The sequence below is a fragment of the Dendropsophus ebraccatus genome, chromosome 6 (assembly GCF_027789765.1).
Source record: "Dendropsophus ebraccatus isolate aDenEbr1 chromosome 6, aDenEbr1.pat, whole genome shotgun sequence".
Taxonomy (NCBI): domain Eukaryota; kingdom Metazoa; phylum Chordata; class Amphibia; order Anura; family Hylidae; genus Dendropsophus; species Dendropsophus ebraccatus.
In genome coordinates this window covers 95,661,718-95,681,521 of record NC_091459.1, presented here as the reverse complement: position 1 = coordinate 95,681,521, position 19,804 = coordinate 95,661,718, and the positions used below count along the sequence as shown (strand labels likewise).

Below are 19,804 nucleotides of genomic sequence, written 5' to 3'. Positions count from 1 at the left end.
CCATTAGTCAGATCAATATAAGATCAGTTGGGACCCAATTCCCAGCACCACCACCTGCCAGCTGAATGAAGGGACCAGTGTCCTAGAAAACTTTTCACTTTTTTCTATATGCCACTCCTAACAATCTCGCAATCAATTACAGCTAACTGGTCTTGTGTCCTATGCCTTATCAATTCTATGCCTTATCAATTCCATATTTATAATTTAGCAAAATGATTGGAATGCAAGTGCTCTCGTGCAAAGGGATGACAGAGGCTGTGCCGGGACTCCAGGCATTGCTATTCCTGGCCACAGAGGCTGGTCTTATCTCATGTGGGCTACAGCTTCCGTTCCATTCACATACTGCACTGTAAAAACTGAAGAGATTAAATAAAAAAGGACCTGCAAGAAGGAACCTGCAATAAAGTTTAGAACTCAAACACAATCCCACAAAGGTTTGAAGAGGAAGGTCTACGAAATAACCAAATTTAAAGGAACACTAATCGTAAATCAAACAGTAAATATAGTTTCCCTCATTGTGTCAGCTTTTTCACCATGTTGCTGAACTAAACTTGTCAAAATCTTGCAGAGAAGACGAGTGAACGTCTGGCTTATGAGTTCCATGTTTAGCTGGTGACAAACTTTTCATCCGAATACATACAGGAGAGGCTCCTGCTGCAGCCAATTGTTTATAGGGCCCAAACTCTGCTACAACCAATGGCAGCCATGTTGGATTTCAACTCGCCGACCCACTTGTTTTTCTGAAGATAAGACACTATCAGAGCTGTGTCTGACACTATCAGAGCTGTGTCTGGCAGTGTCTTACTTCCCTTTCCAGAAAACAAACTCTCAACTAAGCTAAACGTTTATGTGTATGAAGAGAATAGAGTGCTGTTAACCCTTTAAGGACAGAGCAAATTTCGATTTTTGCGTTTTCAGTTTTTCCTCCTTGTGCATAAAAGGCCATAGCACTTGCATTTTTCCACCTAGAGACCCACATGAGCCCTTATTTTTTGCGTCACTAATTGTACTTTGCAATGACAGGCTGAATTTTTGCATAAAGTACACTGCGAAACCAGAAAAAAACTCAAAGTGTGGTGAAATTGAAAAAAAAAACGCATTTTGTTTATTTGGGGGAAATGTGTTTTTACGCCATTCGCCCTGGGGTAAAACTGACTTATTATATATGTTCCTCAAGTCGTTACGATTAAAACGATATGTAACATGTATAACTTATATTGTATCTGATAAAAGATTTAAACCATTGTCAACAAATATACGACACTTTAAAACCGCTCCATTCCCAGTGTTATAGCGCTTTTATCCTTTGGTCTATGGGGCTGTGTCAGGTGTCATTTTTTGCGCCATGATGTGATCTTTCTATCGGTACCTTGATTGCGCATATACGACTTTTTGATCGCTTTTTATTACAATTTTTCTGGTTTTGATGCGACCAAAAATGCGCAATTTTGCACTTTGGGATTTTTTTGCGCTGACGCCATTTACCGTGCGAGATCAGGAATGTGATTAATTAATAGTTCGGGCGATTACGCACGCGGCAATAGCAAACATGTTTATTTATTTATTTACTTTTATTTATAACCTGGGAAAAGGGGGGTGATTCAGACTTTTATTAGGGGAGGGGGCTTTTTACTAATAATGACTTTTTTTTAACTTTTACACTTATACTAGAAGCCCCCCTGGGGGACTTCTAGTATAAGTGCTTTGATCTCTCATTGAGATCTCTGCAGCATAGATATGCTGCAGAGATCCATGAGATAGGCACTCGTTTGCTTTCGGCTGCTGCAGCCGGAAGTAAACGAGTGCCGAGCCGGGGACGGCGCCATCTTGGAGCGGTCCCCGGCCGGCTTCATTTACGGAGATCGCTCCTCCGGGATAACATCCCGGAGGAGCGATCTCCCCACTAGACACCAGGGATGACGCTGCGTCCGGTAATCGGATGCAGCTGTCATGTTTGACAGCTGCATCTGATTACTGTATTAGCGGGCACGGCGATCGGACCGTGCCCGCTAATACCTACGGTCCCGGGCTACACGCGGCACCCGGGACCGGCGCGGTTCAGAGCGGGGCCGCCGCGCGGCCCCGCTCTGAACTCCCTTACCGGCATCAGGGCGTAAATTTACGCCCGATGTCGTTAAGGGGTTAAGGGGCTGTCTAGGACACAAAAAACACAGCCACTTTCTTACAAAAACAGCACCACTCCTGTCTTCAGGTTGTGTAGTAATACCATACAGCTCCACTTTAGCTGCAAAACCACACCCAAAAGGTGGTACTTTTTCTGGAACAAAGCAGCCATGTTTTTCTAAGCCTTGATACCCCTTTAAAGATGTTTGGAACCATTTACTAACACAAACACAAGGGGGAGATTTATCAAACATGGTGTAAAGTGAAACTGGCTCAGTTGCAACCAATCAGATTTCATCTTTCATTTTCCAAAGAGCCTTTAAGGAAAGAAAAGTGGAATCTGTTTGGTTGTTAGGGGCAACTGAGATACTCTCATTTTACACCAGGTTTGACAAATGTCCCCCAAGGTCTCTGCGTTATTTGGGGGGGGGGGGGGGGATCTTGGAGGTTGAATTTCCACTGAACAACCACCAATGGCCTGTTCCAAGTCTAGGCTAATGCTTCCACCAGAGAGCCCTTTCAGCGCTACAAAAACATGGCCACTTTGCCCCCTACTGTTGTCTCCAGTTTAGGTGTGGTCTGCAATTAAGCTCCATTTACTTCAACAGAACTGAGTTTCAAAACCCCACCCAAACTGGAGACAACAGTAGGGGGAAAGTGGCCATGTTTTTGAAGCGCTGGATAACCCCTTTAGGGTATAAACCCACACACCATATACGCAGCAGATATGCAACAAATACGCAGCAGATTTGTTGGTACAGATTTGATGCTGTGTTCAGTTATTTAGATCTAATCTGCTGCGAGTTTGCTGCGTATCGCAACAGTAAATACGCCGCATATATGGTGTGTGGGTTTATACCCTTAAAATACTTATAAGATACATCCACTCACAAGAGTTTTCCAGTGAAAACTTATTGATGGGAGCTGAGCTGCAGTAATCTAGTGCAGTCCCTACTAGTGATGAGCAAACAAGTTTGTAAATGTTCATATATTTGTACGAACATGACACTAGTTTGTTCACTGACCACGAACAATTTGTTCAATGATTAGAATGGTTATAACGTATGCAACTGCGCAATTTAAATTTTGCACCTGATAATCTGTTCACATGTGCGTAACTCTAGACCAAAACCTATGCAATCTGTACACAAATGATTGCAAAACTGAAATGCATACACAACTTTGCACCGGAACGCATGTGTGTAGACCAAAACGTACGCGTCTACTGTTCGTTCATGAATGTTCAGCAAACATAAACCGATCATGATCCTTTTTTTTTTTTTTTTTTTTTTTTATGTTCGTGTTTGGGATCCAAACCAAACGTCAGGATGATCGCTCATCACTAGTCCCTACCCACTGATCAGAGTCTTCTGTTTCCATTAAAGGGGTTATCCAGTGCTACCAAAACATGGCCACTTTTCTTTCTCTCGTCTTCAGATTGGGTGGGGTTTCAAACTCCGTTCTGGACACGAGAGAGGGGGAAACGTGGCCATGTTTTTGTAGCGCTGGATAATCGCTTTAACAGTTTAGTCTGGATCCTGGGTGTCTGCACCCTGTTATACCAAATAACAAAGATTGATTGTATTGTTGGCGCTATCAGCGTTCTGTGACATTTTTTTTTTTTTTTACTTTCTCCACATTACAAAAAAGTTCTATACATTTGTTCACTAGTTAGGACTATATTCCCTTGTCTCCATTTTCATACAAAGCTCCCACAAAGGGCCTCTATGGTAATGAGAAACAGCCGACTCCCACTATTTACTGAGACAATAAAGTCAGGAGCAGATATTTAAACTACAGCCGGCTGTGGACTGAATGGGAGGAATGTATATAATAAAGCCCCCCCCCCCTCATGAAGACAATTTAAATATTAAGGGCGCCACTGTATTATATCATTTCTTTATAGTTACTTTGGTGTCAAAAATATTAAGTCCAAAGGATAGGCCTGTTTTCCTCCTACTGCTTTTATATTTCTAGGCATGTTGCTTGCTGCTGTAATACAAATATGTCAGACGGGCTAACCACTTCAGCCCTTCTCCTAAAGGCTGATTTATGACCAGATCGAAAGGTCAAGTTTGATCAGATCATAAAACAGCTTAGTAGATTTAGCAGAGGAAAGAGAGGCTATAGGGAGCATGCTGTCAGCCAGCCAGTTTCCTTTCTGAACAGGAAAATGCAGCCTGAAAAAGGTAAAAACACCCAAGCAGTAGAAAGAGGAAAAAAAAAAAAAAAAATGGATATGCATCACTATATATATATATATATATATATATATATATATATATATATATACATACACACACATATATACATATATATATGCAGATAAGTGTCCACAGCCATAAAAGGAGTATTCTGGTTTACATCCAGCATATATAACTGTCTCACTGAGAACAAAGATCAATAGACGTGTATTATATATGATCATCATGTGCTCACTAGAGGAGGACGCAATTACAGTCACATGACTGCTGCCACTACCACATTGAGACATTGCAGGTCTATTTGTGCTATCGGTTTTGCAATATCTGACACAAGAGTATGTTTATATAGTAGTATTTCCCAAAAGAAAGGGTTTCCTATTTTTGAAAATTAGAAGAGTATGTTGAAAATGTACAGGTCAGGAAAGACTTCTTGACATCATGGACAGAGGTGGCAGCAGAGAGCACTGTGTCAAACTGGAAAGAATACACCACATCCTGCAGGGCATACAGAAGCCCATATGTAATGGAAGGCTTTAGTTCACACAGTGTTTTCAACATGTATTTTTTGTTTTATTTGGTGAACTATTTAAAAGAAACTAACAGGAAGCAATCCTTGGGGCTTCACATGTTCTGCAGCGCTGGTTACACTGCAACCACACACTGGCATCTGCCAGTAAGTTTTAGGGTACAAACACACACACCGTATACGCAGCAGATGAGTGTACAGTTATTTAGATCTAATCTGCTGCATATTTGTTGCGTATCGCAGCAGTAAATACGCTGCGTATACGGTGTGTGTGTTTATACCCTAAGGGTATAAACCCACACACCGTATACGCAGCTGTGGTCACTTACCTAGACAATGAGCAGTCAACAAAAAGCAGCATATCAGGAGAAGGAGACAAGTTTGCTAAATAAATGTATCTGCAAAAATGTATAACCTGATGCATAGGCCATATGTCTCCTATTACACAAGGATTTAGCACACCAAACAATACAATCAAAAGGCAGACAAGCTTATTTGCTTGTTGGCCCATTGCTTCACCCCATTACACAGGGCATATCTTAGGGCCATATTACACCAACAGATTATCTGACAGATTTTTTTGAGCCAAATGGACTATAAACAGAGAACGTGTAATAAAGGAAAGACTGAGATTTCTCCTTTTTTCAAATCCATTCCTGGCTTTGGCTTAAAAAAAAAAATCTGTCAGATAATCTGTTCTGGGTAATTGGGCCCTCACATACTGGCCATCTAAAATTGCTGCAAAATTCAAACATAAATGACAGAAACCCGAGGGTAAGTCTAGAATTCAAACAAAAAAAAAAACATATGCGGCATGTGAACATAGTCTCAGGGCCCTATTACATGGGAAGAGAGATTCAGTACACAAGACGTAAGTGTCACTCTCATAGATCAACACCGGTTTACAGAGACTATTACAAGACTCTACTACCGTGCGGGGAATGTGCAGCGAACAGCTGATTCCGTCGGAGCAACATGCGAACAACCTACAGATTGATTGTGCAACCCTCTTGTGGAATCAGCTGTCGGCTGCACATTTTGTATTACATGAGGAGATGTCCAGCTGACCGCCCATGACTTTTTTTAGTATGTCAGAATGAAGACATCAGCTGACAAGACAGGGATCACCTATGTTACTTTTATGTCTTCTACCTTCAATTAGACATCCAGATGGCACCACGCCATTATTAGACTCTCATCGGACCCTACAGGGGGTTCCCTTACCCTGGTGATGCTTCGCCCAAGTAGATGACCATAAGCCGTGCAGAATCCCAGGAAAGAAGAGTAGCGGCACTCATCATATACGAATAAAACAATGCTTTATCTCAGGGAATCAGACGACAAAGCAAATCATGTTGCAGAGCTACAACAGTTTCACGCCTGTGCGCATCTTTCAGCAAAACAGTCGAAGCTGTATGTCCTCTGACTCCCGTTTTATCTGTATATAGTGAGTGCCGCTACTCTTCTTTCCGGAGATCCGGCACTTTTATGTCTTTATTTGCTTTTTCAGTGTACCCACAATCAGTAGTGTAGACCACCAGCTTTTGTGAGACAGCTTCCCAGGCCACTATAAATTATACAAAGTGGCTATTATTATTGGGTTTTTCTTTTAGAAGACCACTTTTTGATGGAATTTTGGATGGTCTAACAGGTCTCACTGCATACCCATCTCCTCTCTTCTGTATCCATTCCTGTTTAGGGCTAAAGAATTGCATGTATGAACCCAGCCTCGCCATAAATACCAAATCCAGAGCTCATAGGGAATATATAGGTGAAGACAAACAAGATTTCCCAGAATCGAAGTTCTTGAATAAAATCTAAATATACAAACCCCACCCTCGAATTCCCGCTCCTTCCCTGCTTCATGTTTGAGTCAATGCAGCTTGTTTCTATTAGCTGAAACAGGGTCTTCAGGGAAAATTCCAATCTAAACACTTCCTTCTCATGATTCTGATGAAAGAAATCTAGAAATTCCTGCTAAAGGGGCACAGAAAAGGCTTCATTAAGAAAACTAGAGCTGAATGAATTGAAGTTGTCGCTCACAGTAACCAATGGAATTCCAGCTGTCAGAAGATTATATAATGCACCATGATAATCGCATTGTGGAATCACAGGCGTGTAAAACATCAAGCACACATGCCCCCCATAGTGTAATCCCACCAACACTACTGGAAAAAAATAGACAGAAATGGCAACATCCCAGATTTCAGAGGACAGCTCTAACAATATCCACTGGTTGAACTAGTCGGCACATGAACCTAAACAGCCATCTCTTTACTTGCATCATGGTCTGACCCTTCCCCATTCTATCGAGTGCTTCAGACCATCAATGCTTGCTATCTGCGCACACACCAAGCTAGTCCCACTATCTCTGGGAGCCATTATATGGGTGTGGCTCTAAAACAACATTTTCGCATTGTCTTGTATACTGCAGATATATCCTAGCATGTCTTGTCACTTTATTCACCTTTAATATTTTCCTTTATGTCATAAGGAGAGTGTTACATTATCTAAAAGCAACATGTGACCAGTCAATGCACGGCTTTGTGGGATTGGTTAGTGTGACCATCAATCATTTATAGTTTATTCCTCAAGAAATGTTTGAAAGCCACTTAAGCCCCTTTTGCCTATAGATACTTGATGGGAACGTGGTTGTAACACTTCGTGCTGTAGAATAAATGTATATCCGGACAGACTGGAGACAGGACATCTGGAAGGTGCTAAAGAGGAGGTACAGAATTTTATAGGCTCTGCTAATCCCCTGCTCTAGGATTTCAATGAAGAAACTAGGCTGGTGAAGATAAGGGGAGGGGGGGCTGTAAATGATGGAGAATTCCTACACAATGAGTTTAAAGGGGTATTCCAGTTTATATAACAAACAGCACTATTCTCACACTATGGAACACGCACAATTTTCAAGCGGAGGCTGCACGGCAGAAATGTCAATTCGTTGGGCGGACAGCAAATTGAGCTTGAAAAATTAATTGAGACAATGGGACAGTCAAAATTTCAAGCGGAGGCCGTGCGTCAGACTTCCGCTTGACGCATTGACTATTAATTTTTTAAGCTCACTCTGCTGTCCGCCCAAAGAATTGACATGTCTGCCACGTGGCCCCCACTTAAAATTTCTGCATGTATTCCATAGTGTGAACATATCTTCAAAGAGTAAAAATCAAGTCACATGATTCAATGGCAAAATCCCAGCCACTCTCGCTGGGGGAGTCAGTATACAGAACTGCAAGTCTATGGCACTTTAACCAACTCATATCACAGAACAGAGTTGCTGGGAGTGTGCTGTGGGATCTGGTCATCTGGGTGATATGATATAGTTACCCTTTAAGGTTGCTTGCTAGAGATGAGCGAACCTTGAGCATGCTCGAGTCGATCCGAACCCGATCGTTTGGTATTTGATTAGCTGGGGCTGCTGAACTTGGATAAAGCTCTAAGTTTGCCTGGAAAACATGGATACAACCAATGACTATATCCATGTTTTCCACATAGCCTTAGGCCTTTATCCAATTTCAGCAGCCACCGCTAATCAAATGCCGAACGATCGGGTTCGGATGGACTCGGAGCATGCTCATCTCTATTGCTTGCACATTTAAAAAATTTGCAATTCTGCCCTGTGTTTAAGTGTCCTTAAAACCGAATGTCACCCCAAACATAATGGACTGGATGCAATGCCACAAAAGGGGTTCCTGTCAATCAAAAAGTGTGATTGTGTGTGAAAAAACAAAACAAAACAAAAAAAACATTTATTGTGGCAACACTAGTGTGAGGGGTGTACGCTGGGCTAGCCTGTACCCATCTTAGAGGAGATGCTGGCCCAGGACACAGGACACGCCTCTGTGATACTGTTGCGGCAGTGTGCGGAGGGCATATCCAATGTTATTTCTGATTCTTGTGGATCCATCTGGATTGTGTGGCTGCTGTATGACGAATCCACTAATTGCCTTCCCTTCACTGCTGTTATAGATGGCTCCAGACCAGGACAAGATTCATTGCAGAACAGCCAGAGACAGTCCCATTGATCTGTGAGCGGCTTGCAGTAATCCATGTACAACAAACAACCTCATTCACATACACAGAGCTGCTTAGATACTGCATACATTTATCAGACTAATTGCTGGCGTGTGAAGTCACCCACAGATCAGGAATCTCTCAGTACCGTAAGCCGAATGTTAATTTCCACCACTACTAAGACCGGCCAATACAAACCAAACACCAGCACAATGTGGGTATAGTCACCGGGGGAGGGGACCATACAACAAACAAGCCTCACCACATGGCTTCAGATCTACTGGTCACATTGAGAACTCAAGCGTGCAAATTGGGGATGTGTTCAGACTGATTGTAACCTAGGATTGTAGCTCAGTGCAGTCAGATTCATCAGTAACAGCGCACACCACCAACCACAACATATAAACACCTGCAGTTCTGGCTCAGCTCCCATGTGAATAAAACCCTATACTTAGTATACTAGTACACACATGAACAACAGGTTCATAGAGGAAAGAGAAAGCAGAACAACTTATTGGCGCTCTATATACAACCTTTACCCAATGAACCATAAAAACTACAACAGTCTAATGCTATAAAACACAGCTATGGCATAACACACTCCAGAGTTCTTAGTCTATAGTATATATATATATATATATATATATATATATATATATATATATACTATCAGTATATCGTACTACATAGACAGGAGTCACTACTACCATCAGTGATGGAAGAGGGGGAGTGTGTGCAGCCCCCCACCTAACCCTGATATAGAGGATAAGAGGGTGTATGAGAAGCCTGTGCCCCCCCGGAGCTCACCTCAGCGGCCGCTCTGCTGTTCCCGCCGTGGTCCGCCCTGTACTAGCAGCCAGCAGGTAATAACCATAATAATAATGGCGGGGAGGAGCCAGCAGGCGGCGTCACAGGGAGGGAGGCACAAGAGCACAACAACATCTAATGAAGGAGATATGGAGGAGGACAGGCATCTCAGCCTACTGGGGGAAGGGATCGTGTTAATGGAAAAGAGGCAGGAAAATCCGGGAATTCGAAACATGAAACCAGCAGCTACTAATACATGCAGGGGGCTGTGGTGAGGAGGAAGAGGGGGCAGTGGTGAGGAGGGAGAAGGGGCTGTGGTGAGGAGGAAGAGGGGGCAGTGGTAAGGAGGAAGAGGGGGGCTGTGGTGAGGAGGAAGAGGGGGCAGTGATAAGGAGGAAGAGGGGGGCTGTGGTGAGGAGGAAGAGGGCTGTGGTGAGGAGGAAGAGGGGGGGGCTGTGGTGAGGAGGGAGAGGGGGGGGGGGGCTGTGGTGAGGAGGGAGAGGGGGGGGGGGGCTGTGGTGAGGAGGGAGAGGGGGGGCTGTGGTGAGGAGGGAGAGGGGGGGGGCTGTGGTGAGGAGGGAGAGGGGGGGGCTGTGGTGAGGAGGGAGAGGGGGCTGTGGTGAGGAGGGAGAGGGGGCTGTGGTGAGGAGGGAGAGGGGGCTGTGGTGAGGAGGGAGAGGGGGGGGGCTGTGGTGAGGAGGGAGAGGGGGGGGGGCTGTGGTGAGGAGGGAGAGGGGGGGGGGCTGTGGTGAGGAGGGAGAGGGGGGGGCTGTGGTGAGGAGGGAGAGGGGGGGCTGTGGTGAGGAGGGAGGGGGGGCTGTGGTGAGGAGGGAGAGGGGGCTGTGGTGAGGAGGGAAAAGGGGGCTGTGGTGAGGAGGGAGAGGGGGCTGTGGTGAGGAGGGAAGAGGGGGCTGTGGTGAGGAGGGAAGAGGGGGTTGTAGTAAGGAGGGAGAAGGGGGTTGTAGTAAGGAGGGAAAAGGGGGTTGTAGTAAGGAGGGGGCTGTGGTGGTGGTGAGGAGGGAGAGGGGGGGCTGTGGTGAGGAGGGAGAGGGGGCTGTGGTGAGGAGGGAGAGGGGGCTGTGGTGAGGAGGGAGAGGGGGCTGTGGTGAGGAGGGAGAGGGGGCTGTGGTGAGGAGGAAGAGGGGGCTCTGGTGAGGAGGGAAAAGGGCTGTGGTGAGGAGGGAGAGGGGGCTGTGGTGAGGAGGGAAAAGGGCTGTGGTGAGGAGGGAGAGGGGGCTGTGGTGAGGAGGGAGAGGGGGCTGTGGTGAGGAGGGAGAGGGGGCTGTGGTGAGGAGGGAAGAGGGGGTTGTAGTAAGGAGGGAAAAGGGGGTTGTAGTAAGGAGGGAGAAGGGGCTGTGGTGAGGAGGGAGAAGGGGGTTGTAGTAAGGAGGGAGAGGGGGCTGTGGTGAGGAGGGAGAGGGGGCTCTGGTGAGGAGGGAGAAGGGGGTTTTAGTACGGAGGGAGAAGGGGCTGTGGTGAGGAGGGAGAGGGGGCTCTGGTGAGGAGGGAGAAGGGGGTTGTAGTAAGGAGGGAGAAGGGGCTGTGGTGAGGAGGGAGAGGGGGCTCTGGTGAGGAGGGAGAAGGGGGTTGTAGTAAGGAGGGAGAAGGGTCTGTGGTGAGGAGGGAGAGGGGGCTCTGGTGAGGAGGGAGAAGGGGGTTGTAGTGAGGGAGAGGGGGCTCTGGTGAGGAGGGAGAGGGGGCTCTGGTGAGGAGGGAGAGGGGGCTCTGGTGAGGAGGAAGAGGGGGCTCTGGTGAGGAGGGAAAAGGGGGCTGTGGTGAGGAGGGAGAGGGGGCTGTGGTGAGGAGGGAAGAGGGGGTTGTAGTAAGGAGGGAGAAGGGGGTTGTAGTAAGGAGGGAGAAGGGGGTTGTAGTAAGGAGGGAGAGGGGGCTGTGGTGAGGAGGGAGAGGGGGCTGTGGTGGTGGTGAGGAGGGAGAGGGGGGCTGTGGTGAGGAGGGAGAGGGGGGGCTGTGGTGAGGAGGGAGAGGGGGCTGTGGTGAGGAGGGGGCTGTGGTGAGGAGGGGGCTGTGGTGAGGAGGGAGAGGGGGGCTGTGGTGAGGAGGGAGAGGGGGGCTGTGGTGAGGAGGGAGAGGGGGCTGTGGTGAGGAGGAAGAGGGCTCTGGTGAGGAGGGAAAAGGGGGCTGTGGTGAGGGAGAGGGGGCTGTGGTGAGGAGGGAGAGGGGGCTGTGGTGAGGAGGGAGAGGGGGCTGTGGTGAGGAGGGAAGAGGGGGTTGTAGTAAGGAGGGAGAAGGGGGTTGTAGTAAGGAGGGAAAAGGGGGTTGTAGTAAGGAGGGAGAGGGCTGTGGTGAGCAGGGAGAAGGGGGTTGTAGTAAGGAGAGAGAAGGGGCTGTAGTGAGGAGGGAGAGGGGGCTCTGGTGAGGAGGGAGAAGGGGGTTGTAGTAAGGAGGGAGAAGGGGCTGTGGTGAGGAGGGAGAGGGCTCTGGTGAGGAGGGAGAAGGGGGTTGTAGTAAGGAGGGAGAGGGGGCTCTGGTGACGAGGGAGAAGGGGGTTGTAGTAAGGAGGGAGAAGGGGCTGTGGTGAGGAGGGAGAGGGGGCTCTGGTGAGGAGGGAGAAGGGGGTTGTAGTAAGGAGGGAGAAGGGGCTGTGGTGAGGAGGGAGAGGGGGCTCTGGTGAGGAGGGAGAAGGGGGTTGTCGTAAGGAGGGAGAGGGGGCTCTGGTGAGGAGGGAGAAGGAAGTTGTAGTAAGGAGGGAAAAGGGGGTTGTAGTAAGGAGGGAGAGGGCTGTGGTGAGGAGGGAGAAGGGGGTTGTAGTAAGGAGAGAGAAGGGGCTGTAGTGAGGAGGGAGAGGGGGCTCTGGTGAGGAGGGAGAAGGGGGTTGTAGTAAGGAGGGAGAAGGGGCTGTGGTGAGGAGGGAGAGGGGGCTCTGGTGAGGAGGGAGAAGGGGGTTGTAGTAAGGAGGGAGAGGGGGCTCTGGTGACGAGGGAGAAGGGGGTTGTAGTAAGGAGGGAGAAGGGGCTGTGGTGAGGAGGGAGAGGGGGCTATGGTGAGGAGGAAGAGGGGGTTGTAGTAAGGAGGGAGAAGGGGCTGTGGTGAGGAGGGAGAGGGCTCTGGTGAGGAGGGAGAAGGGGGTTGTAGTAAGGAGGGAGAAGGGGCTGTGGTGAGGAGGGAGAAGGGGGTTGTAGTAAGGAGGGAGAAGGGGCTGTGGTGAGGAGGTAAGAGGGGGCTGTGGTGAGGAGGGAGAGGGGGCTCTAGTGAGGAGGGAGAAGGGGGTTGTAGTAAGGAGGGAGAAGGGGCTGTGGTGAGGAGGGAGAGGGGGTTGTAGTAAGGAGGGAGAAGGGGCTGTGGTGAGGAGGGAGAGGGCTCTGGTGAGGAGGGAGAAGGGGGTTGTAGTAAGGAGGGAGAAGGGGCTGTGGTGAGGGGGAGAAGGGGGTTGTAGTAAGGAGGGAGAGGGGGCTGTGGTGAGGAGGGAGAGGGGGTTGTAGTAAGGAGGGAGAAGGGGGGTGTAGTAAGGAGTGAGAGGGGGCTGTGGTGAGGAGGGAAGAGGGGGTTGTAGTAAGGAGAGAGGGCTCTGGTGAGGAGGGAGAAGGGGGTTGTAGTAAGGAGGGAGAGGGGGCTCTGGTGAGGAGGGAGAAGGGGGGTGTAGTAAGGAGGGTGAGGGGGCACTGGTGAGGAGGGAGAAGGGGGTTGTAGTAAGGAGGGAGAAGGGGCTGTGGTGAGGACTAGAAGGGGGCTGTGGTGAGGAGGAAGGGCTGTAAGCTTCTAAGCCAAGCTCTGTTTGATCCATGTTCATACACACAGTGGCCCTAATTTTTTTTTTTTTTTTTTGCACACTACTTGCTTGCATAATTCAGGCACAGAGGGGATTTTGTTGCAGCAATTTTTATAAATAATCAAAATATTTTTTATTTTATTTTTTTTCAATAAGGAAAAAAAAATTGCCACCATTTATTTCAAAGGCAAAATATATTACCATATATTGCCATCATTTTATAAAAAATCTAGAAACCTCCTGCTAAAGGCTTTTACATAATTATGTAATTATGGACAACAAAGGTTCCTAAGGGTCCATTCACACAGAAAGATTATCTGACAAAGATTTGAAGCCAAAGCCAGGAACAGACTATAAATAGAGATCAGGTCATAAAAAAGCTTTCTCCTCCTTTCAAATCCACTCCTGGCTTTGGCTTCAAGTATTGACAGATAATCTGTCAGATAATCTTTCTGTGTAAATTGACCTTATGCTGCGTTTACGCGAAGCGATAATTCACCCAATCGACCGTTTAACGATTTTGAAGCAACAATTTGGTTTTTGTAACGATCAGTGTTTAGACAAATAAATCATTAGAAAAATTGTTAAAAAATTTGTAAGAAAGATCGTTTTTAAGATCGCTTAAGCCCATATTTCACATAGGGTAAATCTTTGAAAGACTGTACACAAAAAGCGATCTGCAAATTTTTAGCGAACAACGATTTGAAACGATCAAGATGAACGATTTCTTGCTCATCGCTTGATTGTTCGCTGTGTTTACACGGAACGATTATCGCTCAAATGCGATCGTTATTGTGAAAATTCAAACAATAATCATTCCGTGTAAGCACAGCATTAGGGTTGATCATTTAGGCGATGATCATTCCGTGCAAGGGCTATATCTTTATTACACAGCTCAACGTCAGCTGTAAGACTATGTGCACACGACGGAATTTGGGTGGAAATTTCAAGCCGTCCGTGCGGCAGATTGGAGTTCTGCCTGTCCCATAGACTCGTTGATATTCAGAAGTTCATTCCGCCGTCCGCCCAATGAAGTGACATGAATTCTTTGGTCGTACAGTGGAATGAGCTTCAGAATATCAATAAGTCTATGGAACTTTAAGCAGAGACTGATGCATGGAATCCGCTTGAAATTTCCGCCCAAATGTACGCCAATCTGCTAGATCAGTGCTCGCTTACTGAGCCTATTACACACGTTAGCGATGCAGCCCTTGGTGTGTATAAAATAATAAAGTAACATTTATTATTACATGGGCCAATATCTGCCCGATTCTGCCTAATTGGGCAGATCATAGTCTTGTGTAATAGGGCCCTGAGGCTGTGTTCACACACACATTTAGTGCTAATGATGTTTTTTCTTGCCGCAATTTTGATGTTATTTTGCTGCAAATTGCAAAATCGCAATGCAATAGTGCTATTTAGAGGGAACCAAGGCAAAAATATTGCTATTTTGCCGCAGTTCACAGCAAAGTAGTGTCAAAATGCATAATAAACGCTACTTAAACGGCATGTGTGAACGTAGCTTACATGCCTCCTCATAGGCTGATTGCATCTTTTGTGCTGTGGTTTTGTTCATTATTGGTCGCACATCTTTTTGTGTAAACGGGATGTGCGGCGGATAACAATGTATGTTATTTGTTGCACAACGGTACAATGATCCGGTCACTCGATTATTCATGTCGTGTAAAGGCACTGCAAATGCTTTAAGGCTATGTTCCCACAATGTACTTGCCGTTGTTTGTACAATAGCCTAACACTGTAATGCATTAATCACTAAAAATGATAAGAATGACACTTACAGGACATTACCATTCCTATCTTTCGAATACCTATATGTGACGATTTCCACTAGCTCTCCCTTTGTAAAAAAAAAAAATTATATATAGGGAAATCTGTACTTTTGGGGGTTTCCACACAAACTGCATGAAGTCCGCACTACCCCAAAATGTAGCCACAATTCTCAGTTTACAGTCAGATTGGCAATAATTAAAGGGGTACTTCAGAGAAAAACAATTGTTTTCAGATCTTCTGGTGTCAGAAAGTTTTACAGATCTGTAAATTACTTCTGTTTAAAAATCGGATGACAGTACTTATTAGCTGCTGTATGTCCTGCAGGGAGTGGAGTACTCTTCCCAGTCTGACACAGTGCTCTTTGCTACCACCTCTGTCTATGTCAGGAACCGTCCAGAGCAGTAGCAAATCCCCATAGAAAAACTCTCCTGCTCTGGACAGTTCTTGACATTGACAGAGGTGGCAGCAGACAGCAATGTGTCAGACTGGAAAGAATAACCCACTTCCTGCAGGACATGCAGCAGCTGATAAGCCTTGGGAGTAGAGATGAGCGGACCGGGTTCGGGTTCGAGTCCATCCGAACTCGATCGTTCGGCATTTGATTAGCGGGGGCTGCTGAACTTGGATAAAGCTCTAAGGTTGTCTGGAAAACATGGATACAGCCAATGACTATATCCATGATTTCCAAATAGCCTTAGAGCTTTTTAGAGATTTTTAGACAGAAGTCATTTACAAATCTGTATAACCTTCTAACAACAATTGATTTAATTTTTTTCCCACTGGAGCACCTGTTTAACCCCTTAAGGACCGGGCCTGAAATGGCCTTAAGGACCGGAGCAAATTTTATGAATTTGACCAGTGTCACTTTATTCATTAATAACTTCGGGATGCTTTTAGCTATCCGGCTGATTCTGAGATTGTTTTCTCGTGACATATTGTACTTCACATTTCTTGTAAATTGGAGTCGATACTTATAACGAATCTTTATGAAAAAACCCAAAATAGCGTGAAAAATTGTGAAAAAATGCATTTTTCCAACTTTAAAACTTTTCTGCTTATACAGAAAATGGTTATACCACATAAATTATATATTAAATAGCATTAGCAACATGTCTACTTTATGTTGGCGGCATTTATTAAACTATCTTTCATTTTTTTTAGACAATAGGAAGCTTAAAACATTAGCAGCAAATTTCCAAATTTTCAGTAAAATTTCAAAATCAGATATTTTTAGGGAACTGTTCAGGTTTAAAGTGTATTTGAGGGGACTGTGTGTTAGAAAGCCCCACGAAGCACCCCATTTCAGAAACTGCACCCCCTAAACTCTGCAAAAGCACATCCAGAAAGTTTTTTAACCCTTTAGGGGAGTCACAGAAATAAAAGCTAAGTGTGTAAGAAATTTGAAAATTTTAATTTTCTGTGCAGAGATTTTATTGTAATCCAAAATTTTTCATAATTATAAACCTATTACCAGAGAAATGCACCCCAATATTGATTGCCCCGTTTCTGCAGTTTATAGAAATACCCCATATGTGGCCCTATTGCGCTATTTGACACAACCACAAGCCTCAGATATAAGGGAGCGCCTAGTGAATTTCAATGGCTCCGTTATTTGTGGTCATTTTTGACTGTACCACTTCAGGTTGGCAGAGGCTCTGGGGTGCCAAAACATAAAAAACACCCCTAAAGGGACACCATTTAGAAAACTACACCCCTCAAGGAATGTAACAAGGGGTGCGGTGAGCATCTGGACCCCACAGGTGCTTCACAGATTTTCCAAACAATATGGCTTGAAAAAAGACTAAAGTATTTTTTACACTAAAATGTTGTTCTAGCCTTCAATTTTTCATTTTCACAAAGGGATAAAAGGAAAAAAAAAAACACAAAACATGTAGCGCAGTTTCTCCCGAGTACGGAAATACCCCACATGTGGACATAAAGTGCCAAGCAGGCGTAGGACGAGCCTCCAAAGGGAAGGAGCGCCAATTGGCTTTTGGAAGCTGGATTTCACTGGAATGGATTTCAAGGGCCATGTTGCATTTACAGAGCCCTCGTGCTGCCAAGACACTGGAAACCCCCCACAAGTGACCCCATTCTGGAAACTACACCCCTCAAGGAATCTAACAAGGGGTGCAGTGAGCATATGGACCCCACTGGTGACGGGCACAAATGTGGAAAAATGTGACGTGAAAGTGAAAATTTTCATTTTTTCACTTTCATGGCACAAATGTGCCCGTCATCAAGGGGTCCATATCCTCACTGCACCCCTTGTTAGATTCCTTGAGGGGTGTAGTTTCCAGAATGGGGTCACTTGTGGGGGGTTTACAGTGTTTTGGCAGCACAAGGGCTCTGTAAATGCGACATGGCGTTCATCATCCATTCTAGCCAAATCCAACCTCTAAAATCCAAATGGCGCTCCTTCCCTTCGGAGGCTTGCCCTGCGCCCACATGGCGCTTTATGTCCACATGTGGGGTATTTACGGACTCGGGGGAAATTGCTCTACACATTTTGTGTGTTTTTTTCTCTTTTAACCCCTTGTGAAAATGATAAATTCAAGGCTAGACCAACATTATAGTGTAAAAAATTTAATATTTCATTTTCACGCCACATTGTTCCACATTTGTGCCCGTCACCAGTGGGGTCCATATGCTCACTACACCCCTTGTTACATTCCTTGAGGGGTGTAGTTTCCATAATAGGGTCACTTGTGGGGGGTTTAACTGTCTTGGCAACACAGAGGCCTTTTGAATGCAACATGGCCCCTCAAAATCCATTCCATCCAAATCCAGCCTTCAAAAACCAAATGGCGCACCTTCCCTTTGGAGGCTTACCCTGCACCCGCATGGCGCTTTATGTCCACATGTGGGGTATTTACGTACTCAGGGGAAATTGCTCTACACATTGTGTTTTTTTTATATCTTTTAACCCCTTGTGAAAATGAAAAAATCAAGACAAGATCAATGATTTAGAGTAAAAATTAAAAAAAAATTACACTAAATGTTGGTCTAGCCTTGATTTTTTTCCATTTCCACCAGGGGTTAAAAAAGAAAATGAACACAAAACGTGTAGGGTAGTTTCCCCTGAGTACGAAAATACCCCACATGTGGGCATAATTTGCCATATGGGCACAGGGCAAGTCACTAAAAGGACAGAGCGCCATTTAGAGGCTGGAATGGGGGATGGAGGCCATGTCGCAATTACAAAGCTCCTGTGCTGCCAGGACAGTAGAAACCCCCGACAAGTGACCCCATTCTGGAAACTACACCCCATAAGGAATCTAACAAGGGGTGCAGTGAGCATATGGACCCCACTAGTGATGGGCACATGTGTAGAACATGTGCCGTGAAAATAAAAAATACCATTTTTTTCATTTTCACGTCCCAAATGTGGCCGTCACCAGGGGGCCATATCCCTGCTGCCCCCCTTGTTAGATTCCTTATGGGGTGTAGTTTCCAGAATGGGGTCACTTGTGGGGGGTTTCTACTGTCCTGGCCGCACAGAGGCTTTGTAATTGCATCATGGCATCCTCTAATGGGAATGGCGGCCATACCTATTTAGCTGGGGAAAAGGGACAATTCTAATTTATTTGGGGGTATTAGGCCAATTATTAGTTTATAAGGTTGGAAATGACAGGTGTCCATCAAACTCAATCTGTGTTGATCCAGAGGAAGGCAAAAACCCCTCGTGAGGCAGACGACAGTAGCCTCATCACAGGGGAAAAATTCCTTCCCGACTCCATAATGGCGATCAGAATAATCCCCGGACCAACGTGACCCCTGAAATAGGAATAAGGGACAGAATTTAGATAATGTAGAACCCCAGTGACGTGTGGTGCGCCTTGGAGCGATCCAGTATGCAGAGGTCGGGGGGATCAGGACAGGCGTCACACTGGAAAATGTTGTCCTTCCTGATCCCCCTGTTACCCCACACTCTGCACTTCTTCTGGGGTCTCCCGTTCTCCAGTGTGGGGGACGTCACCTGGAAAATGTTGTCCTGGTGCGATACGGGGTCCCTCATATCCAGAAGCGCTGGGTCCGCTCCATGGCTGCTAAATATTAGGGCTTTATTACTGCTTCTGATATGTTCGGATCGTGCCGCAAGCTACAGGGCAGCGAGGGACCAGAAGAGGGGGTGCTGGTATAAAAGTTATCCCTGTACAGGTGGTGACCTTTATCCAGCAGTGGGAAGATCAGTTCCTGAATGATCTTCCCACTAACTCCGAGGATGGGGGGGGGAGGGGGCATCTGGGGGCTGGATTCGGGTGTCCCTTCCTACATACACTCTAAGGGTACGTGCACACTGCGGAATCGCGAAGGATAACCCTTCGTGCACTCCGCAGTTGGCACCCGCCGGCGGACTGATGCAGGCGCACGTCTCCGTCCGTGTCGTAGACTCCATTCTATGCACGGGCGGATTCCGCTCTGCGTCCAACGTGTTGATGGAATGACGGATGATGGAATCCGCCCATGCATAGGATAGAGTCTATGACACGGGCGGAGACGCGCCCCTGCATCAGTCCGCCAGCGGGTGCCAGCTGCGGAATGCACGAAGGGTTATCCTTCTCCATTCCGCAGTGTGCACGTACCCTAAGTCTGTAAGTGTAC

The 19,804-nt window shown here is 46.3% G+C and overlaps 1 protein-coding gene across 3 annotated transcripts in view; it reads right to left on the bottom strand.

Moving 5' to 3' along the window:
* The window catches only part of LOC138795806 (phospholipid scramblase 2-like), a 68,059-nt gene that overhangs the window by 26,009 nt on the left and 22,246 nt on the right, over positions 1-19,804 (bottom strand). Inside the window, exon 1 of one of the 3 annotated variants that reach the window (XM_069975392.1) lies at positions 9,682-9,964. The exons of the other annotated variants lie outside the window; for them this stretch is intronic. The gene's annotated coding sequence lies outside the window, so the exon portion shown is untranslated. Of the gene's footprint in view, positions 1-9,681; positions 9,965-19,804 lie in introns of those variants that run through there. 3 annotated transcript variants of the gene reach the window in all.